General features: G+C 63.0%; 5 non-coding genes and 1 pseudogene across 5 annotated transcripts; all 6 read left to right on the top strand.

The window, feature by feature from the left end:
- Positions 1–152: 152 nt before the first annotated feature.
- On the top strand, positions 153–271 carry LOC142867766 (5S ribosomal RNA). The gene has a single exon (XR_012917123.1). It is a non-coding gene; the product is annotated as a 5S ribosomal RNA (ribosomal RNA).
- Positions 272–4,062: 3,791 nt separating this feature from the next.
- LOC142867765 (5S ribosomal RNA) lies at positions 4,063–4,181 on the top strand. The gene has a single exon (XR_012917122.1). It is a non-coding gene; the product is annotated as a 5S ribosomal RNA (ribosomal RNA).
- A 3,792-nt stretch (positions 4,182–7,973) lies between these two features.
- On the top strand, positions 7,974–8,092 carry LOC142867764 (5S ribosomal RNA). Its single transcript, XR_012917121.1, has one exon. It is a non-coding gene; the product is annotated as a 5S ribosomal RNA (ribosomal RNA).
- Positions 8,093–11,882: 3,790 nt separating this feature from the next.
- LOC142867763 (5S ribosomal RNA) lies at positions 11,883–12,001 on the top strand. The gene has a single exon (XR_012917120.1). It is a non-coding gene; the product is annotated as a 5S ribosomal RNA (ribosomal RNA).
- A 3,793-nt stretch (positions 12,002–15,794) lies between these two features.
- Positions 15,795–15,913, top strand: LOC142867762 (5S ribosomal RNA). The gene has a single exon (XR_012917119.1). It is a non-coding gene; the product is annotated as a 5S ribosomal RNA (ribosomal RNA).
- Positions 15,914–19,717: 3,804 nt separating this feature from the next.
- Positions 19,718–19,836, top strand: LOC142867805 (uncharacterized; annotated as a pseudogene).
- The last annotated feature ends 493 nt before the right edge of the window (positions 19,837–20,329 follow it).

The following is a 20,329-nucleotide window of genomic DNA, read 5'->3' as shown; positions in this document are numbered from 1 at the left end:
GCCCATCACCCCCGTCCCTGGGAGCCCGCGGGACCCGGCCGGCGAACTCAACCGGCCCGGCCCGGCGCGGGGCCTGGGGCGGGAGGCGGCGGCGGGGAAGCCCAGAGAGGCTCGGCTTCTTGAGCGGGGCAGGGGCGCCCTCCGCCGCCGCCGTCTAGGGCCACACCACCCTGAACGCCCCCGATCTCGTCTGGTCTCGGAAGCTAAGCGGGGTCGGGCCTGGTTAGTACTTGGATGGGAGACCGCCTGGGAATACCGGGTGCCACAGGCTGCTGCTTTTTTTTTTTTTTTTTTTTTTTGCCTCTTGTTCTGTCCCCTTTCTGGGAGCGCGGCGGCGGCCCGGGGTGGGGGTCACCCCCACCCTCAGCGCCCGCCCGCGGTGCCTGGCGCCCCAGCCCGCACCGTGGGGCCTCCTCTTGTCCCAAGCCGCGACACCGCCGCCACGCGGCAGCATGCGTGGCATCTGGACTGTCAGGTCTCAGACCAAAGGTCTGCTCTGTGGGAACCGACACGCTGGAGGAAACCTTGAGAGTCTGAGAGGGGAGGGAGTTCCAGAAGAAGGCCAGGATGTCATTTTGAGGGAGTATGTGACCAGAACTCGTCCCGTTGCTTTTGGGGTTCTATGGGCTACACGCAGGAATCTTTGGTGGTGGCACCTGATGTTGGGGGATCCGGAGTCACACCCAGACCTGCTCCACAGGCCTCCTTTTACTTTTCTCTTCGGATTCATGATTTTTAAAAAGTGTCTCTTACCTCTATGATTGCATTTTCTTTTCTCTCTCTTTTCAAGCAGATGATGGGAGTACAAGTATTCAGGTGACATGTGTTGCCCGTGCCCCCCTCCCCCCTGTGTTCTTTTTTTTTTTTTTTTTTTTTTTTTTGAGACAGAGTCTCGTTTTGCTGCCCAGGCTAGAGTGAGTGCCATGGCGTCAGCCTAGCTCACGGCAACCTCAATCTCCGGGCTCAAGCAATCCTGCTGCCTCAGCCTCCCGAGTAGTTGGGACTACAGGCATGCACCACCACGCCCGGCTGTGTTTTTCTATATATATTAGTTGGCCAATTAATTTCTTTCTATTTTTAGTAGAGACGGGGGTCTCGCTCTTGCTCAGGCTGGTTTCGAACTCCTGACCTGGAGCAATCCGCCCGCCTCGGCCTCCCAGAGAGCTAGGATTACAGGCGTGAGCCACCGCGCCCGGCCCCCCCTGTGTTCTTATTCATATACCTCTCATGTTGTTGCAGCGTATTGTGGGGGTACCAATGTTAAGGTCGGGTGCCTTGCCCTCTCCAAGCCTCCCCCCTCGGGTCAGAGCTTCAAGTGCGCCCATCCCCCAGTCGGTGCGCACCCACCCCATGCCTAATGGATGTGTATGCCCCTCCCCTCCCCCCACCCGCCCGACACCCACCCGATGAAGGTGATTCCTCTCTGTCCACTTAGGCGTCCATCCGTTCGTACCAATTTGCTGGTGAGCGCGCTCACGTGGTGCTCGTGTGTCCATTCTTGGGATACCTGGCTTACTGGAACGGGTTCCAGCTCTGGCCAGGAGAACACGAGAGGCGCCCTCTCACCGCTGCTCCTCACAGCCGAATGGCACTCCGTGGTGTCCACGCGCCACATTTTATTAATGCACTCCTGGATGGATGGGCACTCGGGTCGCTTCCACGTCTTTGCGATTGTGAATTGTGCCCTAACTGTCACCCTAACCCTTACCCAGCCCGTCTCCTCTGCCCCTGCCTGACGCGCTCCTCCCCGGCCAGGCCCGTCACTGTCCTGGGCCCCCGCCTGACCGGCTCCTCCCCGCCCGGCCTGTCACCGTCCTCTGCCCCTGCCTGACATGCTCCTTCCCGCCCGGCCTCTCACCGTCCTCGGCCCCTGCCTGACCGGCTCCTCCGTCGCCTGGGCCTTCCAAGGGCTTGGTGTGGACGCTGCTTCCAGGAAGCCCTCCAGAAACCCGGCAGCAGGGTGGCCGCAGCAGTCTCCAGCAGCCGTCCCTAAGTCGCGTGAGTGCGGGGGACGTGCCCCCGCTGTGCCGCGGGGGCCCAGCCTGGTGTCTTCCCTGAGGCCCTGCGGCTGCCGGCTGGGCTGCCGCTCCCCGCAAGGGGAGAGCCGCGGAGGTGGGGACCGCCTCCTGATGGGGACGTACACGCAGCTCTCCAAGTCGGATTCCGGGGCTCTCTGTCCTGCCCGAAGGCCCAGCCGGCCTGCGGGTCCTTAGAGTGGCAAAAACCTCCGAAAACTGAGACTGAGGGTCCGGTGGGTGTCTGCACTTTTGTGCTGGGCACCCCAGGGAGGCCCGGGGGCTGGCTGGACAACGTGGTCTGCTGGGCGGGGGGGTTGGAGGAGCAACTGATGCCCTTTGCACTTTGGGTAGCAAGAGTCTGAGGTGTCTCTGAGCCCTGTGCCCTGTGGGGGGGGGCGGGGGGGAGGAGGAGGAGGAGGAGGAGGAGGTGGGAAGGGCCGGGGCCTGCAGTCCTGTTCCCGGGGTGGCACGGCAAGTGGCTTCTTCCACAGGCTGCTTGGCCTGGGCTCCCTGCACCTGGGCCTTTGGAGGACCGGCCCTGTGCTTGCCAACACTTCCTGCAGGGACCCAGAGCTGGGAGGTGGCATCTCTCAGCCCTGGGTCGGGCAGAGCCCCAGCGGGCCATGCCCACAACCTCTCTCAGCACCGGTCCCCCAGAAGGCTCCTTTGGGACCAGGATTCTCTTGCGGTGACTCTTTAAGGTCTGGCCCCTGGATGGAGGGGCACCAGGAGTAGAGGAGCAGGAAGGGGAAGGGGGTGGCCATGCGAGGGGACACTTTGAGGCCAAGTCCCAGCTTCAGCCTGATCCTCCTGGGAACCCCGCTCTGAGACAAGGAGCCGGGCTTCCCATTCCCACAGCAGCCAGTCGTGGGCTGAGGACACCTGGGGCGTTGGGAACTCCCTGGCTTCTCCTTGGTTTAACATCTGGAGCTGCTTGTGAATCGCGCCGCCACACACACCCGAGCGCAGGTGTCTTCCGCACAGACTGCGGGCCTCGCTCTTCTGAATGCCGCTAGCTCGCCACCCACCCACGGGTGAACCCGGTCAGGGTGCTTTCTCTAAGGGGCAGACTCTTTTCCGGGCGGGCTACCGGTGTCTCTGTTTGCTCGTTTCTTTCTTCCATTTCGGGAAAGTCTTCCTTGCTGGGTGTGGAAATCTCCTATGCCTTCCCTCGCCTATTCTGTCAGCTTTAAAATTCTCTTTCAGTTGCCACCCTCACAGATGGATTAGGAAACTCTTTCCGGTGCACTCATTAGTGAAATGACCTCCAGGAAGCTGGAATCCAATATCTAATGGCCGATTTTTAGCGAGTCCACACGCCAGGGTGGTCGGGGTCCAATGCAGCCCCGGCCAGGCCCAGGCCCCTTGGACTGGGCCACAGGAGGACACGGAGGAGGGTCCCGGCCCCCACGAAGCGGTGCCGGCAGTTCTCCACGGGCTTGGGCGTTTTCCAGAGGTAGGAGATGGAGGGGACTGATTTCTTCAGCGCCCCCCAAACCAGGCCACCCCACCCCACCCATGGGACACATCCCCAGAGAGAGACGCCCCATACACTGGCTGTGCCCCAGCCCTGGCCCGGGGGAATAGGCGGCAGCCCACCCACAGGGCGAGGGGGGGGGCGCAGCTGAAAGGGGTTGTGGGGGAGGGCGGCCCCTGGCTGGGGTCAAAGGGCGAGCGTCCCGCGCGTGCGCAGTCAGCGGCAGGCAGCGACGCGCTGGGGGTGGGCAGCGGGTAGGTGAAGGAGGCCGGGCGAGGAGACGAGGGGGGCTGGGAGGGCTCCACCTTGGCGAGTCCAGCCGTGGAGGCGCATCTTGTGTGAGTGTGAGTGAGTGTGAGTGTGTGTGTGTGTATAGAGAGACAGCCCCCCGCCCCGCCCCGCCCCGCCCCGCCCCGCCCATCACCCCCGTCCCTGGGAGCCCGCGGGACCCGGCCGGCGAACTCAACCGGCCCGGCCCGGCGCGGGGCCTGGGGCGGGAGGCGGCGGCGGGGAAGCCCAGAGAGGCTCGGCTTCTTGAGCGGGGCAGGGGCGCCCTCCGCCGCCGCCGTCTAGGGCCACACCACCCTGAACGCCCCCGATCTCGTCTGGTCTCGGAAGCTAAGCGGGGTCGGGCCTGGTTAGTACTTGGATGGGAGACCGCCTGGGAATACCGGGTGCCACAGGCTGCTGCTTTTTTTTTTTTTTTTTTTTTTTTGCCTCTTGTTCTGTCCCCTTTCTGGGAGCGCGGCGGCGGCCCGGGGTGGGGGTCACCCCCACCCTCAGCGCCCGCCCGCGGTGCCTGGCGCCCCAGCCCGCACCGTGGGGCCTCCTCTTGTCCCAAGCCGCGACACCGCCGCCACGCGGCAGCATGCGTGGCATCTGGACTGTCAGGTCTCAGACCAAAGGTCTGCTCTGTGGGAACCGACACGCTGGAGGAAACCTTGAGAGTCTGAGAGGGGAGGGAGTTCCAGAAGAAGGCCAGGATGTCATTTTGAGGGAGTATGTGACCAGAACTCGTCCCGTTGCTTTTGGGGTTCTATGGGCTACACGCAGGAATCTTTGGTGGTGGCACCTGATGTTGGGGGATCCGGAGTCACACCCAGACCTGCTCCACAGGCCTCCTTTTACTTTTCTCTTCGGATTCATGATTTTTAAAAAGTGTCTCTTACCTCTATGATTGCATTTTCTTTTCTCTCTCTTTTCAAGCAGATGATGGGAGTACAAGTATTCAGGTGACATGTGTTGCCCGTGCCCCCCTCCCCCCTGTGTTCTTTTTTTTTTTTTTTTTTTTTTTTTTGAGACAGAGTCTCGTTTTGCTGCCCAGGCTAGAGTGAGTGCCATGGCGTCAGCCTAGCTCACGGCAACCTCAATCTCCAGGCTCAAGCAATCCTGCTGCCTCAGCCTCCCGAGTAGTTGGGACTACAGGCATGCACCACCACGCCCGGCTGTGTTTTTCTATATATATTAGTTGGCCAATTAATTTCTTTCTATTTTTAGTAGAGACGGGGGTCTCGCTCTTGCTCAGGCTGGTTTCGAACTCCTGACCTGGAGCAATCCGCCCGCCTCGGCCTCCCAGAGAGCTAGGATTACAGGCGTGAGCCACCGCGCCCGGCCCCCCCTGTGTTCTTATTCATATACCTCTCATGTTGTTGCAGCGTATTGTGGGGGTACCAATGTTAAGGTCGGGTGCCTTGCCCTCTCCAAGCCTCCCCCCTCGGGTCAGAGCTTCAAGTGCGCCCATCCCCCAGTCGGTGCGCACCCACCCCATGCCTAATGGATGTGTATGCCCCTCCCCTCCCCCCACCCGCCCGACACCCACCCGATGAAGGTGATTCCTCTCTGTCCACTTAGGCGTCCATCCGTTCGTACCAATTTGCTGGTGAGCGCGCTCACGTGGTGCTCGTGTGTCCATTCTTGGGATACCTGGCTTACTGGAACGGGTTCCAGCTCTGGCCAGGAGAACACGAGAGGCGCCCTCTCACCGCTGCTCCTCACAGCCGAATGGCACTCCGTGGTGTCCACGCGCCACATTTTATTAATGCACTCCTGGATGGATGGGCACTCGGGTCGCTTCCACGTCTTTGCGATTGTGAATTGTGCCCTAACTGTCACCCTAACCCTTACCCAGCCCGTCTCCTCTGCCCCTGCCTGACGCGCTCCTCCCCGGCCAGGCCCGTCACTGTCCTGGGCCCCCGCCTGACCGGCTCCTCCCCGCCCGGCCTGTCACCGTCCTCTGCCCCTGCCTGACATGCTCCTTCCCGCCCGGCCTCTCACCGTCCTCGGCCCCTGCCTGACCGGCTCCTCCGTCGCCTGGGCCTTCCAAGGGCTTGGTGTGGACGCTGCTTCCAGGAAGCCCTCCAGAAACCCGGCAGCAGGGTGGCCGCAGCAGTCTCCAGCAGCCGTCCCTAAGTCGCGTGAGTGCGGGGGACGTGCCCCCGCTGTGCCGCGGGGGCCCAGCCTGGTGTCTTCCCTGAGGCCCTGCGGCTGCCGGCTGGGCTGCCGCTCCCCGCAAGGGGAGAGCCGCGGAGGTGGGGACCGCCTCCTGATGGGGACGTACACGCAGCTCTCCAAGTCGGATTCCGGGGCTCTCTGTCCTGCCCGAAGGCCCAGCCGGCCTGCGGGTCCTTAGAGTGGCAAAAACCTCCGAAAACTGAGACTGAGGGTCCGGTGGGTGTCTGCACTTTTGTGCTGGGCACCCCAGGGAGGCCCGGGGGCTGGCTGGACAACGTGGTCTGCTGGGCGGGGGGGTTGGAGGAGCAACTGATGCCCTTTGCACTTTGGGTAGCAAGAGTCTGAGGTGTCTCTGAGCCCTGTGCCCTGTGGGGGGGGGCGGGGGGGAGGAGGAGGAGGAGGAGGAGGAGGTGGGAAGGGCCGGGGCCTGCAGTCCTGTTCCCGGGGTGGCACGGCAAGTGGCTTCTTCCACAGGCTGCTTGGCCTGGGCTCCCTGCACCTGGGCCTTTGGAGGACCGGCCCTGTGCTTGCCAACACTTCCTGCAGGGACCCAGAGCTGGGAGGTGGCATCTCTCAGCCCTGGGTCGGGCAGAGCCCCAGCGGGCCATGCCCACAACCTCTCTCAGCACCGGTCCCCCAGAAGGCTCCTTTGGGACCAGGATTCTCTTGCGGTGACTCTTTAAGGTCTGGCCCCTGGATGGAGGGGCACCAGGAGTAGAGGAGCAGGAAGGGGAAGGGGGTGGCCATGCGAGGGGACACTTTGAGGCCAAGTCCCAGCTTCAGCCTGATCCTCCTGGGAACCCCGCTCTGAGACAAGGAGCCGGGCTTCCCATTCCCACAGCAGCCAGTCGTGGGCTGAGGACACCTGGGGCGTTGGGAACTCCCTGGCTTCTCCTTGGTTTAACATCTGGAGCTGCTTGTGAATCGCGCCGCCACACACACCCGAGCGCAGGTGTCTTCCGCACAGACTGCGGGCCTCGCTCTTCTGAATGCCGCTAGCTCGCCACCCACCCACGGGTGAACCCGGTCAGGGTGCTTTCTCTAAGGGGCAGACTCTTTTCCGGGCGGGCTACCGGTGTCTCTGTTTGCTCGTTTCTTTCTTCCATTTCGGGAAAGTCTTCCTTGCTGGGTGTGGAAATCTCCTATGCCTTCCCTCGCCTATTCTGTCAGCTTTAAAATTCTCTTTCAGTTGCCACCCTCACAGATGGATTAGGAAACTCTTTCCGGTGCACTCATTAGTGAAATGACCTCCAGGAAGCTGGAATCCAATATCTAATGGCCGATTTTTAGCGAGTCCACACGCCAGGGTGGTCGGGGTCCAATGCAGCCCCGGCCAGGCCCAGGCCCCTTGGACTGGGCCACAGGAGGACACGGAGGAGGGTCCCGGCCCCCACGAAGCGGTGCCGGCAGTTCTCCACGGGCTTGGGCGTTTTCCAGAGGTAGGAGATGGAGGGGACTGATTTCTTCAGCGCCCCCCAAACCAGGCCACCCCACCCCACCCATGGGACACATCCCCAGAGAGAGACGCCCCATACACTGGCTGTGCCCCAGCCCTGGCCCGGGGGAATAGGCGGCAGCCCACCCACAGGGCGAGGGGGGGGGCGCAGCTGAAAGGGGTTGTGGGGGAGGGCGGCCCCTGGCTGGGGTCAAAGGGCGAGCGTCCCGCGCGTGCGCAGTCAGCGGCAGGCAGCGACGCGCTGGGGGTGGGCAGCGGGTAGGTGAAGGAGGCCGGGCGAGGAGACGAGGGGGGCTGGGAGGGCTCCACCTTGGCGAGTCCAGCCGTGGAGGCGCATCTTGTGTGAGTGTGAGTGAGTGTGAGTGTGTGTGTGTGTATAGAGAGACAGCCCCCCGCCCCGCCCCGCCCCGCCCCGCCCCGCCCATCACCCCCGTCCCTGGGAGCCCGCGGGACCCGGCCGGCGAACTCAACCGGCCCGGCCCGGCGCGGGGCCTGGGGCGGGAGGCGGCGGCGGGGAAGCCCAGAGAGGCTCGGCTTCTTGAGCGGGGCAGGGGCGCCCTCCGCCGCCGCCGTCTAGGGCCACACCACCCTGAACGCCCCCGATCTCGTCTGGTCTCGGAAGCTAAGCGGGGTCGGGCCTGGTTAGTACTTGGATGGGAGACCGCCTGGGAATACCGGGTGCCACAGGCTGCTGCTTTTTTTTTTTTTTTTTTTTTTTGCCTCTTGTTCTGTCCCCTTTCTGGGAGCGCGGCGGCGGCCCGGGGTGGGGGTCACCCCCACCCTCAGCGCCCGCCCGCGGTGCCTGGCGCCCCAGCCCGCACCGTGGGGCCTCCTCTTGTCCCAAGCCGCGACACCGCCGCCACGCGGCAGCATGCGTGGCATCTGGACTGTCAGGTCTCAGACCAAAGGTCTGCTCTGTGGGAACCGACACGCTGGAGGAAACCTTGAGAGTCTGAGAGGGGAGGGAGTTCCAGAAGAAGGCCAGGATGTCATTTTGAGGGAGTATGTGACCAGAACTCGTCCCGTTTCTTTTGGGGTTCTATGGGCTACACGCAGGAATCTTTGGTGGTGGCACCTGATGTTGGGGGATCCGGAGTCACACCCAGACCTGCTCCACAGGCCTCCTTTTACTTTTCTCTTCGGATTCATGATTTTTAAAAAGTGTCTCTTACCTCTATGATTGCATTTTCTTTTCTCTCTCTTTTCAAGCAGATGATGGGAGTACAAGTATTCAGGTGACATGTGTTGCCCGTGCCCCCCTCCCCCCTGTGTTCTTTTTTTTTTTTTTTTTTTTTTTGAGACAGAGTCTCGTTTTGCTGCCCAGGCTAGAGTGAGTGCCATGGCGTCAGCCTAGCTCACGGCAACCTCAATCTCCGGGCTCAAGCAATCCTGCTGCCTCAGCCTCCCGAGTAGTTGGGACTACAGGCATGCACCACCACGCCCGGCTGTGTTTTTCTATATATATTAGTTGGCCAATTAATTTCTTTCTATTTTTAGTAGAGACGGGGGTCTCGCTCTTGCTCAGGCTGGTTTCGAACTCCTGACCTGGAGCAATCCGCCCGCCTCGGCCTCCCAGAGAGCTAGGATTACAGGCGTGAGCCACCGCGCCCGGCCCCCCCTGTGTTCTTATTCATATACCTCTCATGTTGTTGCAGCGTATTGTGGGGGTACCAATGTTAAGGTCGGGTGCCTTGCCCTCTCCAAGCCTCCCCCCTCGGGTCAGAGCTTCAAGTGCGCCCATCCCCCAGTCGGTGCGCACCCACCCCATGCCTAATGGATGTGTATGCCCCTCCCCTCCCCCCACCCGCCCGACACCCACCCGATGAAGGTGATTCCTCTCTGTCCACTTAGGCGTCCATCCGTTCGTACCAATTTGCTGGTGAGCGCGCTCACGTGGTGCTCGTGTGTCCATTCTTGGGATACCTGGCTTACTGGAACGGGTTCCAGCTCTGGCCAGGAGAACACGAGAGGCGCCCTCTCACCGCTGCTCCTCACAGCCGAATGGCACTCCGTGGTGTCCACGCGCCACATTTTATTAATGCACTCCTGGATGGATGGGCACTCGGGTCGCTTCCACGTCTTTGCGATTGTGAATTGTGCCCTAACTGTCACCCTAACCCTTACCCAGCCCGTCTCCTCTGCCCCTGCCTGACGCGCTCCTCCCCGGCCAGGCCCGTCACTGTCCTGGGCCCCCGCCTGACCGGCTCCTCCCCGCCCGGCCTGTCACCGTCCTCTGCCCCTGCCTGACATGCTCCTTCCCGCCCGGCCTCTCACCGTCCTCGGCCCCTGCCTGACCGGCTCCTCCGTCGCCTGGGCCTTCCAAGGGCTTGGTGTGGACGCTGCTTCCAGGAAGCCCTCCAGAAACCCGGCAGCAGGGTGGCCGCAGCAGTCTCCAGCAGCCGTCCCTAAGTCGCGTGAGTGCGGGGGACGTGCCCCCGCTGTGCCGCGGGGGCCCAGCCTGGTGTCTTCCCTGAGGCCCTGCGGCTGCCGGCTGGGCTGCCGCTCCCCGCAAGGGGAGAGCCGCGGAGGTGGGGACCGCCTCCTGATGGGGACGTACACGCAGCTCTCCAAGTCGGATTCCGGGGCTCTCTGTCCTGCCCGAAGGCCCAGCCGGCCTGCGGGTCCTTAGAGTGGCAAAAACCTCCGAAAACTGAGACTGAGGGTCCGGTGGGTGTCTGCACTTTTGTGCTGGGCACCCCAGGGAGGCCCGGGGGCTGGCTGGACAACGTGGTCTGCTGGGCGGGGGGGTTGGAGGAGCAACTGATGCCCTTTGCACTTTGGGTAGCAAGAGTCTGAGGTGTCTCTGAGCCCTGTGCCCTGTGGGGGGGGGCGGGGGGGAGGAGGAGGAGGAGGAGGAGGAGGTGGGAAGGGCCGGGGCCTGCAGTCCTGTTCCCGGGGTGGCACGGCAAGTGGCTTCTTCCACAGGCTGCTTGGCCTGGGCTCCCTGCACCTGGGCCTTTGGAGGACCGGCCCTGTGCTTGCCAACACTTCCTGCAGGGACCCAGAGCTGGGAGGTGGCATCTCTCAGCCCTGGGTCGGGCAGAGCCCCAGCGGGCCATGCCCACAACCTCTCTCAGCACCGGTCCCCCAGAAGGCTCCTTTGGGACCAGGATTCTCTTGCGGTGACTCTTTAAGGTCTGGCCCCTGGATGGAGGGGCACCAGGAGTAGAGGAGCAGGAAGGGGAAGGGGGTGGCCATGCGAGGGGACACTTTGAGGCCAAGTCCCAGCTTCAGCCTGATCCTCCTGGGAACCCCGCTCTGAGACAAGGAGCCGGGCTTCCCATTCCCACAGCAGCCAGTCGTGGGCTGAGGACACCTGGGGCGTTGGGAACTCCCTGGCTTCTCCTTGGTTTAACATCTGGAGCTGCTTGTGAATCGCGCCGCCACACACACCCGAGCGCAGGTGTCTTCCGCACAGACTGCGGGCCTCGCTCTTCTGAATGCCGCTAGCTCGCCACCCACCCACGGGTGAACCCGGTCAGGGTGCTTTCTCTAAGGGGCAGACTCTTTTCCGGGCGGGCTACCGGTGTCTCTGTTTGCTCGTTTCTTTCTTCCATTTCGGGAAAGTCTTCCTTGCTGGGTGTGGAAATCTCCTATGCCTTCCCTCGCCTATTCTGTCAGCTTTAAAATTCTCTTTCAGTTGCCACCCTCACAGATGGATTAGGAAACTCTTTCCGGTGCACTCATTAGTGAAATGACCTCCAGGAAGCTGGAATCCAATATCTAATGGCCGATTTTTAGCGAGTCCACACGCCAGGGTGGTCGGGGTCCAATGCAGCCCCGGCCAGGCCCAGGCCCCTTGGACTGGGCCACAGGAGGACACGGAGGAGGGTCCCGGCCCCCACGAAGCGGTGCCGGCAGTTCTCCACGGGCTTGGGCGTTTTCCAGAGGTAGGAGATGGAGGGGACTGATTTCTTCAGCGCCCCCCAAACCAGGCCACCCCACCCCACCCATGGGACACATCCCCAGAGAGAGACGCCCCATACACTGGCTGTGCCCCAGCCCTGGCCCGGGGGAATAGGCGGCAGCCCACCCACAGGGCGAGGGGGGGGGCGCAGCTGAAAGGGGTTGTGGGGGAGGGCGGCCCCTGGCTGGGGTCAAAGGGCGAGCGTCCCGCGCGTGCGCAGTCAGCGGCAGGCAGCGACGCGCTGGGGGTGGGCAGCGGGTAGGTGAAGGAGGCCGGGCGAGGAGACGAGGGGGGCTGGGAGGGCTCCACCTTGGCGAGTCCAGCCGTGGAGGCGCATCTTGTGTGAGTGTGAGTGAGTGTGAGTGTGTGTGTGTGTGTATAGAGAGACAGCCCCCCGCCCCGCCCCGCCCCGCCCCGCCCCGCCCATCACCCCCGTCCCTGGGAGCCCGCGGGACCCGGCCGGCGAACTCAACCGGCCCGGCCCGGCGCGGGGCCTGGGGCGGGAGGCGGCGGCGGGGAAGCCCAGAGAGGCTCGGCTTCTTGAGCGGGGCAGGGGCGCCCTCCGCCGCCGCCGTCTAGGGCCACACCACCCTGAACGCCCCCGATCTCGTCTGGTCTCGGAAGCTAAGCGGGGTCGGGCCTGGTTAGTACTTGGATGGGAGACCGCCTGGGAATACCGGGTGCCACAGGCTGCTGCTTTTTTTTTTTTTTTTTTTTTTTGCCTCTTGTTCTGTCCCCTTTCTGGGAGCGCGGCGGCGGCCCGGGGTGGGGGTCACCCCCACCCTCAGCGCCCGCCCGCGGTGCCTGGCGCCCCAGCCCGCACCGTGGGGCCTCCTCTTGTCCCAAGCCGCGACACCGCCGCCACGCGGCAGCATGCGTGGCATCTGGACTGTCAGGTCTCAGACCAAAGGTCTGCTCTGTGGGAACCGACACGCTGGAGGAAACCTTGAGAGTCTGAGAGGGGAGGGAGTTCCAGAAGAAGGCCAGGATGTCATTTTGAGGGAGTATGTGACCAGAACTCGTCCCGTTTCTTTTGGGGTTCTATGGGCTACACGCAGGAATCTTTGGTGGTGGCACCTGATGTTGGGGGATCCGGAGTCACACCCAGACCTGCTCCACAGGCCTCCTTTTACTTTTCTCTTCGGATTCATGATTTTTAAAAAGTGTCTCTTACCTCTATGATTGCATTTTCTTTTCTCTCTCTTTTCAAGCAGATGATGGGAGTACAAGTATTCAGGTGACATGTGTTGCCCGTGCCCCCCTCCCCCCTGTGTTCTTTTTTTTTTTTTTTTTTTTTTTTTTGAGACAGAGTCTCGTTTTGCTGCCCAGGCTAGAGTGAGTGCCATGGCGTCAGCCTAGCTCACGGCAACCTCAATCTCCGGGCTCAAGCAATCCTGCTGCCTCAGCCTCCCGAGTAGTTGGGACTACAGGCATGCACCACCACGCCCGGCTGTGTTTTTCTATATATATTAGTTGGCCAATTAATTTCTTTCTATTTTTAGTAGAGACGGGGGTCTCGCTCTTGCTCAGGCTGGTTTCGAACTCCTGACCTGGAGCAATCCGCCCGCCTCGGCCTCCCAGAGAGCTAGGATTACAGGCGTGAGCCACCGCGCCCGGCCCCCCCTGTGTTCTTATTCATATACCTCTCATGTTGTTGCAGCGTATTGTGGGGGTACCAATGTTAAGGTCGGGTGCCTTGCCCTCTCCAAGCCTCCCCCCTCGGGTCAGAGCTTCAAGTGCGCCCATCCCCCAGTCGGTGCGCACCCACCCCATGCCTAATGGATGTGTATGCCCCTCCCCTCCCCCCACCCGCCCGACACCCACCCGATGAAGGTGATTCCTCTCTGTCCACTTAGGCGTCCATCCGTTCGTACCAATTTGCTGGTGAGCGCGCTCACGTGGTGCTCGTGTGTCCATTCTTGGGATACCTGGCTTACTGGAACGGGTTCCAGCTCTGGCCAGGAGAACACGAGAGGCGCCCTCTCACCGCTGCTCCTCACAGCCGAATGGCACTCCGTGGTGTCCACGCGCCACATTTTATTAATGCACTCCTGGATGGATGGGCACTCGGGTCGCTTCCACGTCTTTGCGATTGTGAATTGTGCCCTAACTGTCACCCTAACCCTTACCCAGCCCGTCTCCTCTGCCCCTGCCTGACGCGCTCCTCCCCGGCCAGGCCCGTCACTGTCCTGGGCCCCCGCCTGACCGGCTCCTCCCCGCCCGGCCTGTCACCGTCCTCTGCCCCTGCCTGACATGCTCCTTCCCGCCCGGCCTCTCACCGTCCTCGGCCCCTGCCTGACCGGCTCCTCCGTCGCCTGGGCCTTCCAAGGGCTTGGTGTGGACGCTGCTTCCAGGAAGCCCTCCAGAAACCCGGCAGCAGGGTGGCCGCAGCAGTCTCCAGCAGCCGTCCCTAAGTCGCGTGAGTGCGGGGGACGTGCCCCCGCTGTGCCGCGGGGGCCCAGCCTGGTGTCTTCCCTGAGGCCCTGCGGCTGCCGGCTGGGCTGCCGCTCCCCGCAAGGGGAGAGCCGCGGAGGTGGGGACCGCCTCCTGATGGGGACGTACACGCAGCTCTCCAAGTCGGATTCCGGGGCTCTCTGTCCTGCCCGAAGGCCCAGCCGGCCTGCGGGTCCTTAGAGTGGCAAAAACCTCCGAAAACTGAGACTGAGGGTCCGGTGGGTGTCTGCACTTTTGTGCTGGGCACCCCAGGGAGGCCCGGGGGCTGGCTGGACAACGTGGTCTGCTGGGCGGGGGGGTTGGAGGAGCAACTGATGCCCTTTGCACTTTGGGTAGCAAGAGTCTGAGGTGTCTCTGAGCCCTGTGCCCTGTGGGGGGGGGCGGGGGGGAGGAGGAGGAGGAGGAGGAGGAGGTGGGAAGGGCCGGGGCCTGCAGTCCTGTTCCCGGGGTGGCACGGCAAGTGGCTTCTTCCACAGGCTGCTTGGCCTGGGCTCCCTGCACCTGGGCCTTTGGAGGACCGGCCCTGTGCTTGCCAACACTTCCTGCAGGGACCCAGAGCTGGGAGGTGGCATCTCTCAGCCCTGGGTCGGGCAGAGCCCCAGCGGGCCATGCCCACAACCTCTCTCAGCACCGGTCCCCCAGAAGGCTCCTTTGGGACCAGGATTCTCTTGCGGTGACTCTTTAAGGTCTGGCCCCTGGATGGAGGGGCACCAGGAGTAGAGGAGCAGGAAGGGGAAGGGGGTGGCCATGCGAGGGGACACTTTGAGGCCAAGTCCCAGCTTCAGCCTGATCCTCCTGGGAACCCCGCTCTGAGACAAGGAGCCGGGCTTCCCATTCCCACAGCAGCCAGTCGTGGGCTGAGGACACCTGGGGCGTTGGGAACTCCCTGGCTTCTCCTTGGTTTAACATCTGGAGCTGCTTGTGAATCGCGCCGCCACACACACCCGAGCGCAGGTGTCTTCCGCACAGACTGCGGGCCTCGCTCTTCTGAATGCCGCTAGCTCGCCACCCACCCACGGGTGAACCCGGTCAGGGTGCTTTCTCTAAGGGGCAGACTCTTTTCCGGGCGGGCTACCGGTGTCTCTGTTTGCTCGTTTCTTTCTTCCATTTCGGGAAAGTCTTCCTTGCTGGGTGTGGAAATCTCCTATGCCTTCCCTCGCCTATTCTGTCAGCTTTAAAATTCTCTTTCAGTTGCCACCCTCACAGATGGATTAGGAAACTCTTTCCGGTGCACTCATTAGTGAAATGACCTCCAGGAAGCTGGAATCCAATATCTAATGGCCGATTTTTAGCGAGTCCACACGCCAGGGTGGTCGGGGTCCAATGCAGCCCCGGCCAGGCCCAGGCCCCTTGGACTGGGCCACAGGAGGACACGGAGGAGGGTCCCGGCCCCCACGAAGCGGTGCCGGCAGTTCTCCACGGGCTTGGGCGTTTTCCAGAGGTAGGAGATGGAGGGGACTGATTTCTTCAGCGCCCCCCAAACCAGGCCACCCCACCCCACCCATGGGACACATCCCCAGAGAGAGACGCCCCATACACTGGCTGTGCCCCAGCCCTGGCCCGGGGGAATAGGCGGCAGCCCACCCACAGGGCGAGGGGGGGGGCGCAGCTGAAAGGGGTTGTGGGGGAGGGCGGCCCCTGGCTGGGGTCAAAGGGCGAGCGTCCCGCGCGTGCGCAGTCAAGGCAGCGACGCGCTGGGGGTGGGCAGCGGGTAGGTGAAGGAGGCCGGGCGAGGAGACGAGGGGGGCTGGGAGGGCTCCACCTTGGCGAGTCCAGCCGTGGAGGCGCATCTTGTGTGAGTGTGAGTGAGTGTGAGTGTGTGTGTGTGTGTATAGAGAGACAGCCCCCCGCCCCGCCCCGCCCCGCCCCGCCCCGCCCCGCCCATCACCCCCGTCCCTGGGAGCCCGCGGGACCCGGCCGGCGAACTCAACCGGCCCGGCCCGGCGCGGGGCCTGGGGCGGGAGGCGGCGGCGGGGAAGCCCAGAGAGGCTCGGCTTCTTGAGCGGGGCAGGGGCGCCCTCCGCCGCCGCCGTCTAGGGCCACACCACCCTGAACGCCCCCGATCTCGTCTGGTCTCGGAAGCTAAGCGGGGTCGGGCCTGGTTAGTACTTGGATGGGAGACCGCCTGGGAATACCGGGTGCCACAGGCTGCTGCTTTTTTTTTTTTTTTTTTTTTTTTTGCCTCTTGTTCTGTCCCCTTTCTGGGAGCGCGGCGGCGGCCCGGGGTGGGGGTCACCCCCACCCTCAGCGCCCGCCCGCGGTGCCTGGCGCCCCAGCCCGCACCGTGGGGCCTCCTCTTGTCCCAAGCCGCGACACCGCCGCCACGCGGCAGCATGCGTGGCATCTGGACTGTCAGGTCTCAGACCAAAGGTCTGCTCTGTGGGAACCGACACGCTGGAGGAAACCTTGAGAGTCTGAGAGGGGAGGGAGTTCCAGAAGAAGGCCAGGATGTCATTTTGAGGGAGTATGTGACCAGAACTCGTCCCGTTGCTTTTGGGGTTCTATGGGCTACACGCAGGAATCTTTGGTGGTGGCACCTGATGTTGGGGGATCCGGAGTCACACCCAGACCTGCTCCACAGGCCTCCTTTTACTTTTCTCTTCGGATTCATGATTTTTAAAAAGTGTCTCTTACCTCTATGATTGCATTTTCTTTTCTCTCTCTTTTCAAGCAGATGATGGGAGTACAAGTATTCAGGTGACATGTGTTGCCCGTGCCCCCCTCCCCCCTGTGTTCTTTTTTTTTTTTTTTTTTTTTTTTTTTGAGACAGAGTCTCGTTTTGCTGCCCAGGCTAGAGTGAGTGCCATGGCGTCAGCCTAGCTCACGGCAACCTCAATCTCCGGGCTCAAGCAATCCTGCTGCCTCAGCCTCCCGAGTAGTTGGGACTACAGGCATGCACCACCACGCCCGGCTGTGTTTTTCTATATATATTAGTTGGCCAATTAATTTCTTTCTATTTTTAGTAGAGACGGGGGTCTCGCTCTTGCTCAGGCTGGTTTCGAACTCCTGACCTGGAGCAATCCGCCCGCCTCGGCCTCCCAGAGAGCTAGGATTACAGGCGTGAGCCACCGCGCCCGGCCCCCCCTGTGTTCTTATTCATATACCTCTCATGTTGTTGCAGCGTATTGTGGGGGTACCAATGTTAAGGTCGGGTGCCTTGCCCTCTCCAAGCCTCCCCCCTCGGGTCAGAGCTTCAAGTGCGCCCATCCCCCAGTCGGTGCGCACCCACCCCATGCCTAATGGATGTGTATGCCCCTCCCCTCCCCCCACCCGCCCGACACCCACCCGATGAAGGTGATTCCTCTCTGTCCACTTAGGCGTCCATCCGTTCGTACCAATTTGCTGGTGAGCGCGCTCACGTGGTGCTCGTGTGTCCATTCTTGGGATACCTGGCTTACTGGAACGGGTTCCAGCTCTGGCCAGGAGAACACGAGAGGCGCCCTCTCACCGCTGCTCCTCACAGCCGAATGGCACTCCGTGGTGTCCACGCGCCACATTTTATTAATGCACTCCTGGATGGATGGGCACTCGGGTCGCTTCCACGTCTTTGCGATTGTGAATTGTGCCCTAACTGTCACCCTAACCCTTACCCAGCCCGTCTCCTCTGCCCCTGCCTGACGCGCTCCTCCCCGGCCAGGCCCGTCACTGTCCTGGGCCCCCGCCTGACCGGCTCCTCCCCGCCCGGCCTGTCACCGTCCTCTGCCCCTGCCTGACATGCTCCTTCCCGCCCGGCCTCTCACCGTCCTCGGCCCCTGCCTGACCGGCTCCTCCGTCGCCTGGGCCTTCCAAGGGCTTGGTGTGGACGCTGCTTCCAGGAAGCCCTCCAGAAACCCGGCAGCAGGGTGGCCGCAGCAGTCTCCAGCAGCCGTCCCTAAGTCGCGTGAGTGCGGGGGACGTGCCCCCGCTGTGCCGCGGGGGCCCAGCCTGGTGTCTTCCCTGAGGCCCTGCGGCTGCCGGCTGGGCTGCCGCTCCCCGCAAGGGGAGAGCCGCGGAGGTGGGGACCGCCTCCTGATGGGGACGTACACGCAGCTCTCCAAGTCGGATTCCGGGGCTCTCTGTCCTGCCCGAAGGCCCAGCCGGCCTGCGGGTCCTTAGAGTGGCAAAAACCTCCGAAAACTGAGACTGAGGGTCCGGTGGGTGTCTGCACTTTTGTGCTGGGCACCCCAGGGAGGCCCGGGGGCTGGCTGGACAACGTGGTCTGCTGGGCTGGGGGGTTGGAGGAGCAACTGATGCCCTTTGCACTTTGGGTAGCAAGAGTCTGAGGTGTCTCTGAGCCCTGTGCCCTGTGGGGGGGGGCGGGGGGGAGGAGGAGGAGGAGGAGGAGGAGGAGGTGGGAAGGGCCGGGGCCTGCAGTCCTGTTCCCGGGGTGGCACGGCAAGTGGCTTCTTCCACAGGCTGCTTGGCCTGGGCTCCCTGCACCTGGGCCTTTGGAGGACCGGCCCTGTGCTTGCCAACACTTCCTGCAGGGACCCAGAGCTGGGAGGTGGCATCTCTCAGCCCTGGGTCGGGCAGAGCCCCAGCGGGCCATGCCCACAACCTCTCTCAGCACCGGTCCCCCAGAAGGCTCCTTTGGGACCAGGATTCTCTTGCGGTGACTCTTTAAGGTCTGGCCCCTGGATGGAGGGGCACCAGGAGTAGAGGAGCAGGAAGGGGAAGGGGGTGGCCATGCGAGGGGACACTTTGAGGCCAAGTCCCAGCTTCAGCCTGATCCTCCTGGGAACCCCGCTCTGAGACAAGGAGCCGGGCTTCCCATTCCCACAGCAGCCAGTCGTGGGCTGAGGACACCTGGGGCGTTGGGAACTCCCTGGCTTCTCCTTGGTTTAACATCTGGAGCTGCTTGTGAATCGCGCCGCCACACACACCCGAGCGCAGGTGTCTTCCGCACAGACTGCGGGCCTCGCTCTTCTGAATGCCGCTAGCTCGCCACCCACCCACGGGTGAACCCGGTCAGGGTGCTTTCTCTAAGGGGCAGACTCTTTTCCGGGCGGGCTACCGGTGTCTCTGTTTGCTCGTTTCTTTCTTCCATTTCGGGAAAGTCTTCCTTGCTGGGTGTGGAAATCTCCTATGCCTTCCCTCGCCTATTCTGTCAGCTTTAAAATTCTCTTTCAGTTGCCACCCTCACAGATGGATTAGGAAACTCTTTCCGGTGCACTCATTAGTGAAATGACCTCCAGGAAGCTGGAATCCAATATCTAATGGCCGATTTTTAGCGAGTCCACACGCCAGGGTGGTCGGGGTCCAATGCAGCCCCGGCCAGGCCCAGGCCCCTTGGACTGGGCCACAGGAGGACACGGAGGAGGGTCCCGGCCCCCACGAAGCGGTGCCGGCAGTTCTCCACGGGCTTGGGCGTTTTCCAGAGGTAGGAGATGGAGGGGACTGATTTCTTCAGCGCCCCCCAAACCAGGCCACCCCACCCCACCCATGGGACACATCCCCAGAGAGAGACGCCCCATACACTGGCTGTGCCCCAGCCCTGGCCCGGGGGAATAGGCGGCAGCCCACCCACAGGGCGAGGGGGGGGGCGCAGCTGAAAGGGGTTGTGGGGGAGGGCGGCCCCTGGCTGGGGTCAAAGGGCGAGCGTCCCGCGCGTGCGCAGTCAGCGGCAGGCAGCGACGCGCTGGGGGTGGGCAGCGGGTAGGTGAAGGAGGCCGGGCGAGGAGACGAGGGGGGCTGGGAGGGCTCCACCTTGGCGAGTCCAGCCGTGGAGGCGCATCTTGTGTGAGTGTGAGTGAGTGTGAGTGTGTGTGTGTGTGTATAGAGAGACAGCCCCCCGCCCCGCCCCGCCCCGCCCCGCCCCGCCCCGCCCATCACCCCCGTCCCTGGGAGCCCGCGGGACCCGGCCGGCGAACTCAACCGGCCCGGCCCGGCGCGGGGCCTGGGGCGGGAGGCGGCGGCGGGGAAGCCCAGAGAGGCTCGGCTTCTTGAGCGGGGCAGGGGCGCCCTCCGCCGCCGCCGTCTAGGGCCACACCACCCTGAACGCCCTCGATCTCGTCTGGTCTCGGAAGCTAAGCGGGGTCGGGCCTGGTTAGTACTTGGATGGGAGACCGCCTGGGAATACCGGGTGCCACAGGCTGCTGCTTTTTTTTTTTTTTTTTTTTTTTGCCTCTTGTTCTGTCCCCTTTCTGGGAGCGCGGCGGCGGCCCGGGGTGGGGGTCACCCCCACCCTCAGCGCCCGCCCGCGGTGCCTGGCGCCCCAGCCCGCACCGTGGGGCCTCCTCTTGTCCCAAGCCGCGACACCGCCGCCACGCGGCAGCATGCGTGGCATCTGGACTGTCAGGTCTCAGACCAAAGGTCTGCTCTGTGGGAACCGACACGCTGGAGGAAACCTTGAGAGTCTGAGAGGGGAGGGAGTTCCAGAAGAAGGCCAGGATGTCATTTTGAGGGAGTATGTGACCAGAACTCGTCCCGTTGCTTTTGGGGTTCTATGGGCTACACGCAGGAATCTTTGGTGGTGGCACCTGATGTTGGGGGATCCGGAGTCACACCCAGACCTGCTCCACAGGCCTCCTTTTACTTTTCTCTTCGGATTCATGATTTTTAAAAAGTGTCTCTTACCTCTATGATTG

Source organism: Microcebus murinus, unplaced genomic scaffold, assembly GCF_040939455.1.
Source record: "Microcebus murinus isolate Inina unplaced genomic scaffold, M.murinus_Inina_mat1.0 scaf020_hap2_Mmur4.0, whole genome shotgun sequence".
NCBI classification, from domain to species: Eukaryota; Metazoa; Chordata; class Mammalia; order Primates; family Cheirogaleidae; genus Microcebus; species Microcebus murinus.
This window is presented reverse-complemented; position numbering and strand designations above follow the sequence as displayed.